Here is a 16284-nt window from a genome sequence, read left to right as displayed (position 1 = left end):
GAAAAGCCTTAAAGGGTCTGAGATAGATCCCTCTGACGGAATCGATTCTGCAGCAATTCGACAATTTTTATTCTTAAATTCTAGAATATAACTATGTATAACAGAACTAAGTATAACAGAAATATGTAGAACAGAGCCATGTATAACAAATCAATATATAACTTAACTATGTATAACAGAAATATGTATAATTGAACTATATATGACATATGTATAACAGAACTAAGTATAACAGAAATATATATAACAGAACATAATAACCTGTGAAGAGTTCCTGATTGGTAAAATTAGTTTTCTTCACTTAAAGTTTATTTTCCAATGCAGAAATCGATTATCTAACAAAGTTATCGATCATTCTATGTAGAAATCATATACAAATACCTAGCCTATGCACGAACACTTGCTTAGGCAACCTGCAAATACCCTTTCTGCAATTACGTTTAGGGTATATGCCAGCAATAAAAATCAGTTGTAGCTACGAAAATGCTTTCAAATTGAATTATGAACGCGACAGGCACAACAGCAAAAGCGGCCACCCGTTGCCCGATGCAGTTGCTCCGACTGCGATCCGTGTCCAAGTGTCAGCAATCGTGCAGCGCGAGGAGGGGGTGGCTAGTTAGAGAGGAGGTGGGCAAGGCAACCCTTCAATTTGAATTCGTCTTCGGGGCGCCCGCATATAGGAGCTCTACACACATATATGCATATATAATATATATATAAATATATATATATTTATATATATATATATATATATATATGTATACGTATGTATATATGTTGATATGCACTCTTGACAATTGCGTGGTTGGTGTTTTGTTTTATTATAAATATTTTGATTGAATTTTCTGTTTAATTAAAGCAAATTGCTTTTTGTGTGCATTTGCCAACGGGTTCATTTTTTTCTTTTTTTGCTGCCTGTAGTTTTCCCTCTCTGCTGTTTGTTCGATCTCAATTGTTGCTGGGCAGAGAAAAGCTTTGCGGCCTGGGGGGTCGGTTAGTGGATTAAGCAAATGCGACACAGAATGAGTGTGGGAGGGGGTCAGAGAGAGAGAGAGAGAGATAGAGGAAGACATATGCTTGGGAAAACATGTAAAAAATATAAGACGGAAGAAAGGGAGAGAGAGAAAAAAAAGACAGAGAGTAAGAGAGCAAGAAAGAAAAAGAAAAAGGGCCAGAGCAAGAGAGATAGCGCCAGGGAATAAATGGAGATAAATGCAATTGATCATAGCTATAAGACTTCAATATGTTAAGCTTCCAGCCAAAGTCAAATTAAAATTGGTTTGAATGTCGTACAAATACTTCTTAATACCTTTTGGCAAATCGACAATCTATATCTATTAATCTACTCTACATATAGATCTATAGATCTTTAAGTCTACAAAATGACAATAGTTTAACAGTTTATATAAATACTTCAATCAAACACTCTCTAAATATTAGATCTAATCTTGCTATTGCAAATAATTCCAAAATAAATTTTAAATTATTCTAAATTTTTATAAAAACTTCAAATAATTCTAAAATTTTCAAAAATTTTCAATAAATCTATAATATTTAAATATTCATACATTTTACAAATTTATCAATCAGCTTAGACATGTTTAAGTTTCATCATAAATTTCAAAATGAAATAAAAACTATTTCCGCAATAATAAAAACTCCCTAAAGCACAAAACTTTAATCCATCAATCAAGCTAATTGCATCAATCAATTTCCTAGAGCTAATACCACTTAAGCCAGCTGAAAATAAATGTCAACTATTTTATTTAAATATATTTGAGCATTTGAAACTCGCGCTGGCAAACCGAGCTGAACCGAGCGCCCCATTGGGCAGCGATTTGCAGCGAAATTTCAGAAATATTTCCCCATTTCGGGAGCCAATTCAATCAAGCAATCAATAAACATGGCAACTAACCTCCGACTATGCACATTTGCACGATAATTCTATTTGCTAATTTAAATATGCCAAATTGTATTTTATTTTTGTGCGCCAGAGCGTCCCGTGGCCCCTCCGGCCCCACACGCGACTGTGGCCCCTCGGCAGAGCTAACCAACCCTAATTGAGTTGAACGAAATGAAAACGAATCGAAACTTGACAACAGCAGAAAAAAAAACGAAATTTTCGACCCCATCAACGGGCACCCACTCAATGGAAGTTGGAGTTGGGGTAGTTGGGGGCGCTGGAGGCACTGGCGTTTGCATGGCTGCCAATTAATTTGCGGTTGATCAATTCAATTTGTAGCTGTGCCCTTTCTTTCTTTCGTTTTTTATTCGCCCAGTCTTCCTTACATGGCCCGGAGCTACGACTGCCCCCAACAGACCCCCTCGCCCCCTCCTTTGGCTGGCGCACTTCTGGATTCGTTTGGCAAATTATTGGCCATTGATTTTGTGCTCCGTCTCTGGCTCCCGCTCCAGCACGTGTCTGGCTGCCGTTTGGGGCTGGCTTGGGGAACCGCAATGCCCGACACTCGCTTCTTCTGCTTCTTTCTCTCTTTTTTTTTGCTTTTAATTATCATCAATTATTCAAACTGCATTTGGAGTGATCAACTTTGGGGTCTGTACCCAATTACTGCGCGAATGTTGAACTGCATTTCAGCTTCAACTTTCATCTGCTCGTCTAGCTGAGTTCCTTTTCTCTCTCTTCCTCTTCTCTTACTCTTCAGTTCCTCGACTCGCATCCTTTTTGTGGGTAGCTCAAGTGTTCACAAATTTTGTGCGATTTCTCACAGGAAAGGCATCAACACAAACACTTTTGGTGTGCCCCTCCGAGTGGAGTGGAGGCACTTAAGGCAATCCACACACACACACGCACACACACTTACACAGGCAGTCACACATGTGTGTGTGTACTTGAGAGCACTTGAACAAGATTTTTATCACATTTGCGCTCATTAAGAAATTTTTAATACAAATTAAAAGCGTGTAAATAAATTATGCGCAAAATGCTTTTGCCTTCAATTCAATTCAAAGACAATCTGCTTGGATATAAAATATAATATGATATGTCTGTGTATACATACATATATATGTATGTATATATATCTTCATCTAATTGCTTATCTGCTCTTCTTTCTGGCTTATTGTGGATTTCTTATCAGTATAAAAATGTTTCCTATGTTAAGTTTGAGTTTTTATTGAAGAAAGTATCTTTATAAGTTTCATATGAATAAAGAATTTTCTAAAATAATTCCTATATACAAGCCATGTCTTTGAACATCTGTTGAAGTTGAAGTTGATAGGATAATACAGACTATCATATCATATCATATTCAAATTATATCATACTATATCCTACCACATTGTACTATACCAAAGAAATCGTATCATATGATATCATATCATATCATATCGATATAGGATCGTATAAATTAGTATTATATGGTTAAATATATTAAGATTATTCAAGACCATTGGTCAAATTCATCCAAATTCATATCATATCATATACTATCATAACGAATTCTAGCTTATCATACATTATCATATCACATCAGACCATGTCCTAACCAAACCATATCCTACATCATATCACATAATATATCATACCATACATATCACCATACACATCACTTCAATTCAAATTTCAGATAAATAAAATATATTTGACTACAATTTGAATCATATCACATTAATTCAATAAATATATATTATAAATTATGTTATAAATATTATACTACATTGTAATAACATTTTTCCTCAGAAGCATGTATACTTTTCGAAATACCTAGCTTTACTCTTCGAAAGTAAATAAAAATTGGAATTCATGGAACGATCTAAAAATAAATTTAAAATAAATTCCTTAACTCATTTCAGATTTTACAAAATAATTAAAAAAGTTTAAGTTACCTTTTCCAAGCCAAAAGCTTCATATCTAAGTTTTGCAAATTATAAACCCAACGTTAATCACGACACAAAAACTTTAAACTTATCTATATCCCATAATAAATGAATCCCCTTTTCAATCTAGCCTTTTTATAGCTAAAATGTAGAAAGGATTTTAGTAGCTCTCTCTAAGTTTCCCATAATTATATAAGATTAGATTGGATCTCAGCACTTAACCTTAACAAGTAAACATTTTCCAGCTTCTGAGCAATTTTCACTAATTTTCTTCGACTTACCTTATTGCCGTCTGTGAAAATTTTGGCAGTAATTCTTCAAGCGTGGAACGAAAAGAAATCCTTTGGCTTGTCTTGTGGAAACTGTGAACTCTCTCTAGGCAAGGCAAGGCGCAGGTAACAAAAGGTAAACTTTCGACAGCGTCTAAAAGGCGGTTCAAGGCGCAAAACTTTCGTACAGTGCGTGCGTGAGTGAGTGTAGAGTTCAAGTCGTGGGCAGGTGTGCACTTTAACGGTGCAACTGGACCAACTTTCGAGTCACACTCAATCAAAGCTCAAATTTAGCACATAAAAGTTTTACAGTTAAACCTACATGCACACACACGCACACGCACACAGACACGCTCGCACACGTGAGTTGATTGCCTTGGGTTTTTGGGTATTGTTTGTCTCTGCGCACTTTACACCTGGGGTTAACCGACGCGAATGCACAAATTGCAATTGTTTGTCTTTGTCTCGTCTGTAATCCACACGTAGATTTGCATAGACTGTTTCACTGCGTTCGACTGGCTGGCTGGCACTGTGATACTGTAATACTGTTATACTGTTATGGGGCTGGGAATGGTTGTGTACCGAACGCGTGCAACGGCTGATTGCGAATGATCTAACAGCGCACGCAGAGGCTGCGACGTTGTTTCTGCTGTTGCCGCTGCTATTGCTGCTGCCGCTGCCGCCGTCGCTGTCGACGTCGCTGTCATCGTCTAAAGATGGCCGCAACGGGGGTTGGGTTGGCTTCGGTGGTTCGGACTTTTTAGCTCGGCCGCAGGCTCGTTGTCGTGCACAGCTCGTCTCGTTTCGTTTCGGCCCCCTAAGCGCCGCCTTTGCTGCCTATTTGTGTATTTCCCTTTATTTTTTGTCGCGCACGCGCTGCGCTGCCAGCCAGCCAAAGCAGCGGGCCGACAGCAGCTGTGCTGCCGGCCCGTTCGCACATCAGCGCGCTCTGTTGCGCACACGTAAGACAATTTTCTCATTTTTCGCAGGCCAGCAAGTTTCCTTCTGCTTCTTCTGTGTGCGCGCATTTTCATTGTGAAATTGAATTTTCGGCATGGGAACGTCCAGGACGTCAGGACGACGTTGACGTCGACGTAGATGCTGCCTGCCTTCTAATTTCTCCACACGGCAAGGCTACTTTATTTTATTACACTTTATATATGCGCCTGTATGAGTGTGTGTATGTGATAGAGAGAGAGCGAGCGAGCAAGAACAAAGCGTCTCACTCGCTGAGGCAGCCTTAAATTGGATTTTCATCGTTATGCTTGCCGTTAAGTGAGCGCGGGAAGAGGTTGTTGCGGTAAAGAAGCAGCGAGAGAGTGAGAGAGCACAGTGAAAGTGTGCACGTGTGTGTGTGTGCGAGTGCAAAGCTTTCATCCATTGTGTACTCTGGGTGGTCCGTTGTTGTTGTTGCTGCTACTGCTGCCCTGACTAAAAGCGATTACTCACCGTTGGAATTTATTTGGCATATCATTTTTGACAACTCAATTTATTTTTATTAATTTGCAGCTGAGCAGCAGCGTCGACGCTACCGTCGCAAACACACACAGACTCTCTCTCTCTCTCGCTCTCTCTCTCTCTCCCTCTCTTATACTCTCTCCATCAATACAAATCCCTTGCACAACATTTAAGTGAATTTCAGTTAATTTATTATCTTGCATTATTGCCTTTATTGTTATTTGCTGACTTTGCTTCGCTCTGTCTCGCTCTAGCTCACGCGCTCGCTCTCTCACTCTCGCAGTTTCTTGCTGGCCTGGCCGCCATGTTGGCACGGCCTGATCCATTTATTATTGTTTGCGATTGGGTCGTTGGCCACAATTACGAAATGAATTCGCCTGCCTTGGCTACCTTCCCCTGCCACTGCCCGCCCGCCTCCTGCCGACTTGACTTTTGGGCGTTCTGCTTATCAGAAACTATTTTCGCCTGCTGCTGCTGCGTTACGTGAGCTTTGACTCCCTCGGCTTATTCTTCTTCTTCTTCTTCTTCTTCTGCTTTGGGGGCCGCCTGTCAGCCTCGCAAATTGGCGCGCTGATTTATGAGTTTGTCTATTGTAACTTTTCTCTATCCCTCCCACTCCCACTTCCCACTTCTCTCTCTTCGCCTTCGTCTCTTTTCTTGTTTTTCCTGCCATTAGTTTGTGTTTTAGTTCTATTAGTATTTCATTTCATTTTGCTTTGTTTTACTTTATTTCATTTTATATCATTTTATTTGCCAGCTTCATTTTTCTTTTGCTCTTCTCATCGTTTTAGTGGAATTACCTGCTTAATAATAGATGCGCTGGGCTCCTTCTTCTGCTTCTTCTTCTTTTTCTTCATTTTTTCCTCTTGGATGCGAAATTGCAACTGCAGTTTGAGCAAGGGAGGGGGGTTGGGTGTAGCTGTGGGTCTTGAGAGATTTTCCGCTTGAAGATTTGTTTTCCATTCACTTGCAGTGTTGTAAAGTGTGAAAAAATGAAACCATCTGCTTCTTGTGCATTCATTTAGTTGGGTTTTAGGTGGATAAACGTTAATTTAATGGAACTAGAAAATTTTTATTCAGAATATATATATTTATATACATATATATGGAGCATGAATATATGTGAGTGAAGACTAAACATAATAAATATGTGGATTGAGTAGGTTAAATTATCTTGATTGATTAATCTTTGTTTATTACAGAAGCACTAAAACTAAGCTTAAGAGAAACGAATCCAATGTTATATGAGAAGATAACTGTCTTAACCTCTATTTATATATATATATACTTCTCGCTCATCCTCTAGCCCTCTCTAAGGCTAAACACTCTCTCCACCTGCATCGTTATATTTCTCTCCCATTCTCTTTCTATTTCCCATCAGCGCTTTCTCTCTCTCTCTCTCTCTCTCTCTCTTTCTTTCGATATCACACTTTCTCTCTATTTCTTACTCTCGGTCTCTCTCTCGCTCTCTCTCTCTCTATCTATCTATCTCTACCCCTCGTGAATCAAAATCTGGATGTTTCAAAAGTTCCATTTCCACTATTTCTCATTCGTTCCACATCTAAGCAATGTTCCATTTCATTTTATTTCACTTCAACATCTCAAATCTTATTTCATTCCCATTTATACGCATATTTCAATTCCATTTCATTCCACTTTAGTCCACAATAACAATAAAATTTCATTCCATTCACCCATTTCACATTGCACTTTCATTCACGTCTAGAGGGAACGACATGGAATGGCACACAAGCCGTTTAGTAAGCCTCAATTGTGCATGACTTGGACTAGAAACGAGAGAGAAGAAAAGCGCCAAAGACGCAGAGACTCGATAAGGAGGCAGAGCCCTCGATGGGTTCCATTTCCAGTTCCATTTTGCAGTCGCACTTTGTGCGAAGCTCTGGGTGAAATTTATGTAATTTATATGGGCACTTGACTGTCTAAATTGCCTGCGGAGAGCAGCACCGACCACGCCTACCTACCCCCAAGCCCCCACATTTGTTTCCTTATAGAAGAAGTTCTTGCTGCTGCTGCTGCTGCTGCTGCCACTTTTTATATCATCTACTTAGCCCTAATGGCAAATAATTAATTTCGTGCTTCCGCGTTTCGTGTCGCCCACACGCCCACTGACCAGAGCTGGCCAGAAGTGGGCTGAGCTGGCCGAGCTGAGCTAAGGGTAGGGCGCAACACCTACCCCCAACGACCATTTTCAATTTACAAATTGCTTATTTTTCGAAAACCAAATTGCGAGTGCCTTGGACTTGGAGCGCAGGCCAACCAACTGGCAGTTAATGCATTTTACGTGGCCAGTCAGACGGACGGACGTACGGCCGGACGGGCAGTCAGACAACCTAGCCAGTCGAGCAGACCCGCAAGCCAAAAAGCTGGTGGCTCCTGTTCGAGCAGGCAGCTCAATTACGGTTATAAATTTTGCCCAAGCCAAAATGGCGCAGCTCGAAATGAATAGCCTGACTGCCTGGCAGCCTGAACAGCCCCTCTAGCTCCAAGCACAACGCCAACACCAACCCCAGCCCCCTCACACACTCTGCGCAAAATGTTATTAACTTCTTTTAGCCGAGTTGAGCCAAATTACATTGCGGTTGCCACTCAGCAGTCACTTTTATTGAGCTCCTCAGTTATCCTCGCTTATTTCGGCTGTCATTAGACGCTGCCCCGCCCACTTTTGCACGGGTCGCCAGCGGGAGGGGGCAGCAATATTTATGGTGCGACATTTCAGCGAAATTTCGAGGCATGAAAACAAATTTATTGGCGCCATCAAATTGTTTTTGGGGCTACGCCTTTACGCTCTACGCGCTGTCTCTCTCTATCTCTCTCTCTCTTTCACTCGACCCTTTTCCCATTCTCTGCGCTGTCATCACAAAACGTGGTCCAATTGCCTCGTCCACTTGGCCTTTTTATGGCCAACGCATAATTTTGTTGAGAGCTCTCTAACCATCACTCTGTGCCCCCTCTCTCTCGCCCTCTCTCTCTCTCTCTGGGCCACTTACACACTGAGCCGCCATTTTCCGACTGAATGGCCAATGCATAAAACGCATAATAAAATAAATGACTAAACAGAATTACGATAAAGACCCGAAATGTAGAGGAAGTCAAACGTAAAACTTCGACTAGAATTTGATGCAATGTTTTTTATTTTATTTCAAGCAGCTCAAAGTAAAATGTTTGCACTTGAAACGAGTAATAAAAATATTTAAATGGAAATGATATGAAAATAAATATAATATAAATATTTAAATATAACATATGTATATTAGCAGTATTAGGTCTAAAAATATATATAAAAGATATATGAATCTAAACCAATTTTAAATAGCCTTTTTAATATCTTCTCTAGCCTCTACTATTTTCATGAACCACCAAATTTTGTACATTTGTCTTTCTCAAGCAACAAAGTCCACTAGTTCCTCAGTTTGTTACCAAAAAAACATATCATATTATGAGAAATATATTAGAATTTATATCCGTTTCCATTTGTATTCAAATTATTATTATATTAATTATTATATATTATATTATAGCTATTCAAATTTATATATGATTTGCATATTGGTAATATCAGGAGGTTTTTCAGCTGCTGAAGGGACTCTTATTGACAATCTCTTTTCATTATAAATAGTTTTCAGATTTCCAATTTTCCAATTTGAATCGCAATCCAATTGGAATTCAATTCAAACGACTTCATTGCAACTGTCATACCTTAAACTAAACGAATTATATTGCAGTACTGTTACGCTCTGAAAGCCTATTTTTAAACTAAAAATATTAAAAAATAGATTTATTAAATTCAATAAAGAATTTTACAATTTATTTAAGTGAATTAATTTTATATATTTTATTATTTGTTTTAGTTTTATTCCTGCTAAAATACAATTTTTTAACTTTTATGCTTTATATTTATTTCTTATTTGCAAATATTATACTTAAACATTTTTTAATTATAATTAAATTTATTAAATACAGCAATTAAATTAAATATATTTATAATTAATGTATATTATAATAAAATGAAACAAAAATAAATTAATATATATTTTATAATCTTTCCAGCTTTCAGCTTAAATTCCAATTCCAATTAATTCCCAATGCAAAACTTTCGTACTGGCTACAGAAATAACTTTGTTACTTAACCGCATTCCCATTAATATAACAGTTTTCACGATCTACGCACATATTAATATACATATTGCAGTTGCTGTCTCTTTCGCGCTTACGCGTAGATCTCGCTTAATTTCATTTCATTCATTTGGCCCACAAAATCAATTAAAAGCGCAATTAATTTGTTTGACAGCTAAAGAAAACAAACGCCAGACTTTTGAGTAAAGCTCAACCAGAGCAGAAGAAGAGAGCGAGCGAGCGGGGGAGAGCAAGCGGGAGGAAGGCAGTGAGCAGGCAAATTAAATGGCGCATAGATGAACAAATGAAACGCAAATAAAGAGCAACAACAACAGCAAAAGCTCAGCGATGGCAGCGGCAGCAGAGACGTAATAATAAAAGTAATTTAATTTTAATGAAATTGTTAATACGAAAACAATTTCATTTTGTAAAAAGTTTCACAATGCTGCCGCCTCCCCAATCCCAGCAGCAGCAACGACAGGGGGCGTGGCAGGCAGGCAGCGTAAATTGCTCGTGACAATGAGTGAGTGCAAAGGAATACAAAAAGTACACACACACATGCACACATGCGAAAAAGTTGCACAAACAGAAAAACAAATAAATAAAAAGCGTGCGAAAAAGAGAAAACCAAAAAGCCAGCAGCAACAGCACCAACAACAACCAGAGAACAAATGCCGTCGGTAGAGTAACGGCAACAACAGTTGTTGGCAAACGGCAAACGCAAACGGAAAAAGGAGAGAGAATACGAAAAATGAAATGCTGATGCGAAGATTTAATAAATGAAATTGGTGTGTGATTAAAAACACAAAAACCAAACGAAATCCATCTAATCAACTTTTGCTGCCGCCATCGTCCTTCTCGCCCTCGCCTAACTGCTCTTCCACCTTCCTCCCTTCATAACACCACACCTTTACGATTTACAGTTAGCAAGAGCAACGGCGACAGCGACAGCGCAGCAGCAGAAGTACACAGAAGCAGCGACGCATACCGGTGGGTGGCTGTATTGGAACGCCTACAAACTGCAGCTGGCGGGGTATACAAATACTGGGAAAATTATTATATATAAAGGGAATAGCTGCTGGGATGATCATGTCAAGGCTATAAAAATGTTATATAAATAAAAATTAAAGGCATACATAATAATCGTAAGAAAAGTGGTTGCTTCTGCAAACATTTTTTATTATTTTTCTACCATTTATTCTTTTTACACCTATTTCTTTTTATATAAAATTTTCCCACTAACCCATTTTCCCACTTTTCACTTTTCGCCTTTACTGGTACTTTTTTGTTGGCTCCACCCCTATGTATGTGCATAAAATGGCTGTATCTCTGTATCTCGCTTGCGCTTTGTATCATAGGCACTGCAAAATTAGTTCTGCGCCTTAGAGCAACAGAGAAGCAAAAACCCAGCACATGAATGTATTGCATTACACTTAGCTTTTGTCAGTGAGTAGCATATTTCCCTTTCGTAGCTTACCTTTGCACCGGCTTTAGCATGTACAGCAACCTCTTGTGGGTTCTTGACTGGTTTAAGTACGAGCTCAAATTGATATTTCTGCTTTTGGTTCGAAACTGAACTAAAAAGCTCTAAAAGTTCGGCTTGTCAGATGTTAGATAAAGAAATCTGCATTCGGAAATTTAAATTAATTTTCCACTAATTCAATTGTACAAACATAAATCTTTAACTTTTGTGACAGAAATAAATAATTTCCTGCTCACATAATTAAAATTCTTAGTGGCAGCTTTCATTGCTTCTAATTGTCGTCAGCGACTTGTCTATAATTGAAATCGGTATATTTAGATATTTTCTGGTTAACGGCAGTTCAATAGAGGCAGCACTCACTCACGCAATTCTAAATTCGAGCTTAATTAAATTGATTTTAACTATCAACTAAGTCCCATAAAAAATAACAACTACTTCGTTCCACTTGATTCTACTCGATTTCAATCACAAACTCCCGTCCAGCTGCCAATGTGTTCCAAGCTGCTCTCAGCAACAGTAATAATCAACACAGAGTTCCAGCTACAACTACCTGTTATGTGACTTTATGTTCGAAACCTTTCTCTCACTCTTTCGATTTTTGCACTCCCTTAGAAAATTGTTATTATTCAAGCTCTCTCTTATGTTTGTGTTTTTATGTTGACGAACAAGCACTTAGATGCAAAAATGATCTCGGAGTCTTTTGTACGAGCAAAGTTTTGTAGACATTTTAACTTGTTATGAAAAGATTGGTATATTCTGTATATAACAAAAAAAAAAATGATTTTATTTATATTATATGTTGTATGTATAATTTACCTTTTCACAATTATTGATATATACAAACGGCCTTAACAACAACTTAATCCATATGTCAGCGCGAGAGCAGCTTCTACTCTGATAATGCGCTCACCGCTAGTGCTCGTACGACTTTGGGGCAGCGCCAGTCTCTCAGTTTGTGTCTCGCTTCCGCAGCGTTCGCTTCATACTGTCAAGCTGGACGCAACGTCGTCGTCGTCGTGTGCTCGTTTTTGTTGCCGTCGATTTTAGTCGAACGCTAGTCGAACGATCTAGCGCATATCGCACTGTGTGCTCAATTCCAACAACCACTACAATTACAACAACAACAAAAGCTAACCTGAGAACCGTTCTATTCCATATGTGCAGCAATTGAGCATAAAATGTAAATGCTTAACAAATGTTAAAGTTGAATGTTAAAAAGTGTAACTAAGTATAATTCGAGAAGACAAAAAAAGCAAAAAAATCATTGGCACGAAAAAAATGCACTTGTCAACCTCGCGGTGCATGCGAGCGAGCACTGAAAAGAAGAGGGGGAGAACGTGAAAGAGAGTGCGCGCTCATGTCATTTGACATTTTAGTTAGTCGCAACAACAACAATAAAATCAAACAGCAACAAAAAGCACAAAGCACGTTCTTTTTAATTTATAGTGGAAAATTAATAAATTAAACGTTTGCTGCTGTTTGTATATTTATATTGTGCATGCAAAGCGTGTAAAAAATTGCCAACAATTTGATTTTATTTATGCCAGCGGCTCACTCTATCTCATTCTCCCTCTCTCTCTCTCTCTACTTCTATTTCTCATATGACACATTTGCTTCGTTGTTTGTGATGTTGTTGCTTGCAATGAAAATCAAAAGCTGCACTTCCAATATCAATCAAAGCTTCCAAGCATGCACTCGCCACACTCCTTCTCTCTCTCTCCCTTTCCATCGCCCTATCTCGCTCACACCTGGTAGAAGCTAAAACAGAGACAGAGACAGCTGCCCACGCAGCTGCTTTAGCTGTGAATTTTGCGTCGCATTTTCTTTGCAAATCATTTTCCATTTGAGCCTCACAGCTGCTTTTCTACTTCTATGCATGCTTCTTCGTTCTGTTTTATAGTTTCACATTCTTTTTTTCCAATTTGTGCGCGCTGCTCGCTTCGTTTCTGTCTCGTTTGTTATTTGTGCTGCCCGCGCGCTTCTATTTTTAGCAACAATATTTTGTTGTTGCCGTTGCCTGGCTGCCTGTCAAGTTAACTACGCTACGCTAGCAGCGACAGCGACCGCGACAGCAACAACAAAGCACAGCAAATGCAGACAGACCAACTATGCGAGAGAGTGTAAGAGAACAAGAGAGTGAGAGCGCAGGTGATAACAAGAAGCAGGAGAACGAGAGAGCGAACAAAGGCTGTTCTGTTCACTTGTTTACCACGCTCAACAACTTGTTGCTCTCTCACACTCTCTCTTTTCAGTGCCCACGTTAAGCCTCACAAATACAAAAAAAAAAAAAACAGAAAACACCAACAACAACAAGAGCATTGTGACAAAGTACCAAAGTGCAGCGACGTTGTCGTCGACGTTGACGCTGCGTCGCCTGCATGTTTGCCTTAATTTCGTGCTTCCTGTGGAGAACGGACAAAAAGAACAACAAACAGTGGCAATAAAAAGCAACAAGTGGAAACAGCGGCGAAAATAACATCAGCGACAACAGCTTTCTTTAAAAGCCGGCTGCGCAGCATTAAGAAGAAGAGTGCGCGCACAAAGAATAGAGTGAAAAAGTGTAAGCGGGAGAGTACGATAGAGAGTACTGCAACAATAACAAATCAACTGCTCTCTTTCGTGTTTCTTTTAGTTCAACAACTGTCAAAATGTGAGTATTAATATGCAATTATTGTTTACTGTTGCATGATTTATAATTTTACTTGTACAACAAACACGCACGTACATATGTACTTAAGCCATATATGTGTGTGTGCATATATGTACATATGTATATTAAATGTTATTTATGGACTACGCCTACGATTTGCGATTGCACAATCGAGTGGAAAGTTGACGAGGCTATCGCCATTTTGAGCGCCCTTAAGCCGTGCCGCTCTTTGCATGTGGTGTATGCGTGTATAAGTGCGTGAGTGTGTGTGCCCTTGCGCCTGCATTGAATAATCAATGAAGGAGCTCAGCTTGAAAGCTCACAGAACTTAAGCCCTCGCACGTTATGGTTATTGTTATAGTTGGCATTAAAATACCATGTAAACAGAGATGTTAGGGTATAATGAACTTTGGTAAAAGACTGATGATTCGATAAGACTAACGTTGTATATATATATATATATATATATATATATATATATATATATATATATGTATATATATATATATATATATATATATATATATATATATATATATATATATATATATATGGTATCTCTTAGTTAGGTATGTACTTATATACAAATGTACGAAAAGGAACTTGGCCAAGTACATATATATATATATATTTCAATGTATATAAATACACATATACGCAGTCAATTCATAACTTCTTACAGAGTATCGGTTAGTCGGTCAGTCTGCACATCCAGCCCTTTTACTTATTGCATATTCATTTCTTTTGCATTCATTACCCACCCCAAAGTCCACACTCGATCGACTTATTGGTGTTGCTGTTGTTGTAGTTGTTGTTTGTCGTTTATTTTTAGACTTTTGTCATAAAGTTTAGAAACAAACAGCACAACGCGAAACAACTGCGGAAAAAAATACAAAATAAATAAAATAGCTGACAATTTGTGCCATAAAATTATTCGAGTATTTTGCGACGCGTCGGCTGCGGCGACGTCGGCGCCGGCGTCGTTTTACAACTGCGCAGCTTTTAAAATGGCAACAACAACAGAAAGAAGAACAACCGTTACTATCGGCGATAGCTTGATTGTTCTACCACTCGGCCAATTGAATAACTGTTACTGTTTAAAGTAAACGGAACAATGTTGAGTCAATACGTACGAAGACTTGAAGACACATTGAAGGGCGGAAATTTCCTTCAGACATTTTATCAATAAAAAGCTTGTAAACGTTTAGAAAGAATCTTAAGACATGCATTAAATTTGAAAGAAATTGATTGAAGAAATAGGAAAAATGTAAACAAAAATTTGTTTTTGTTTACGAATTGTTATGGTAGAATATTATAATACCCTGTAAACAATTGTAAAGTTGTTGAAAATGAGAATTTTAGACTTTGCAGAGGCAAGTAGAAACAATTCTCTGACTTTATTGATCATCCATATCTGTAAACAATAGATTTATAGGCAAGACTTTGTGGAGTACTCATCAAATGTTATATCAATATATGACTTAGACGTAGTCGCTCGTTATAGAATCAGTCATTTCTATATATAAAAGAATATTTTGATTAATTTGATTGTTTACTTTTAATCGCTGTCACGAAAATACACTGAAATAGATCCATCAAATGTGTTAAAAATATACAAATAAATATAATATTTGCCAAGTTGTATTATCTGTTTATTATATAAAACTAAACACAAAAGTTGTAGTACCTTGATAGCAACAGTTTTTATTGATCTGACAACTATATATATAATAAAGCATTACGTTCCTGATAAGCTGTTGTTTAGACTACGGAAATGTAGTAAGGCATGTAGGTAACGCAAATATGGGGAATGATTGAATCTGCTAAGATTTGAAACTGAAAGTTATGTCTTTTTGGGTGCTATACATAATATAGAGTTATTGGGTCGTTAAAGCTTTTTTAACAGAAATTTAATGGGAAACAGAATGTTTCTAATATGCGAGTGTTCACTGCACTAGTTAACAGTCAAATTTTATTGTATTATAAATTGATATGAAAAGGAAAACCAGTATTATATAGCTAAAAACCTAGCCCAATTTTGTAATCTGAACAATAAATTTAATTATTCTATTTATAATTCCCCCCAAAAAAGTCGACTCACATATAAAATGCCCAATCATGGTATCTAGGCATAAATAGAGCTATATTTAAATACAAATTTCGATCAGCATTTGCTAGAGGTGTACAAAAAGCAGCTCTCATTACCCATTGAGAATCTTATCAAAATAAACATTCAGGCGATTCTTGTATAACTCAAAATTCGCGAGGCGCTTCATGCGATATCAATTTATTTATTTGCTTTTCCCTCATTTGTTCATTTGCATTAGGAAAAGCAAACGAAAAGCGAAAAATGTGTAAGCAAAAGCCAAACAAACTGTAAATAAAGTCACAGATAAGAAGCAATCAAATGGAGAACTATGAAAGGTCCAATAACAAAAATAAAGTATATCAAC

At 37.9% G+C, this 16284-nt stretch overlaps 2 protein-coding genes across 3 annotated transcripts in view; one reads left to right on the top strand and one right to left on the bottom strand.

The window, feature by feature from the left end:
- Nucleotides 1–4699, bottom strand: part of LOC111600909 (homeobox protein aristaless) — a 39236-nt gene extending 34537 nt beyond the window's left edge. The window contains exon 1 of the mRNA XM_023317270.2: nt 4119–4699. The gene's annotated coding sequence lies outside the window, so the exon portion shown is untranslated. The remainder of the gene's footprint in view (nt 1–4118) is intronic.
- Nucleotides 4700–12146: 7447 nt separating this feature from the next.
- LOC111601364 (cGMP-dependent protein kinase, isozyme 2 forms cD5/T2) overlaps nt 12147–16284 on the top strand; it is a 43445-nt gene continuing 39307 nt past the window's right edge. The window contains exons 1-2 of one of the 2 annotated variants that reach the window (XM_030224461.1): nt 12147–12361; nt 13476–13831. The gene's annotated coding sequence lies outside the window, so the exon portion shown is untranslated. Of the gene's footprint in view, nt 12362–13433; nt 13832–16284 lie in introns of both variants that reach the window. The other variant, XM_030224460.1, reaches the window with a different exon arrangement.

Source organism: Drosophila hydei, unplaced genomic scaffold (assembly GCF_003285905.1).
Source record: "Drosophila hydei strain 15085-1641.00,03,60 unplaced genomic scaffold, DhydRS2 tig00008114-arrow-pilon, whole genome shotgun sequence".
NCBI lineage: Eukaryota > Metazoa > Arthropoda > Insecta > Diptera > Drosophilidae > Drosophila > Drosophila hydei.
Note: the sequence above shows the minus strand (reverse complement) of the source record. Positions and strands in the feature narration are given on the sequence as shown.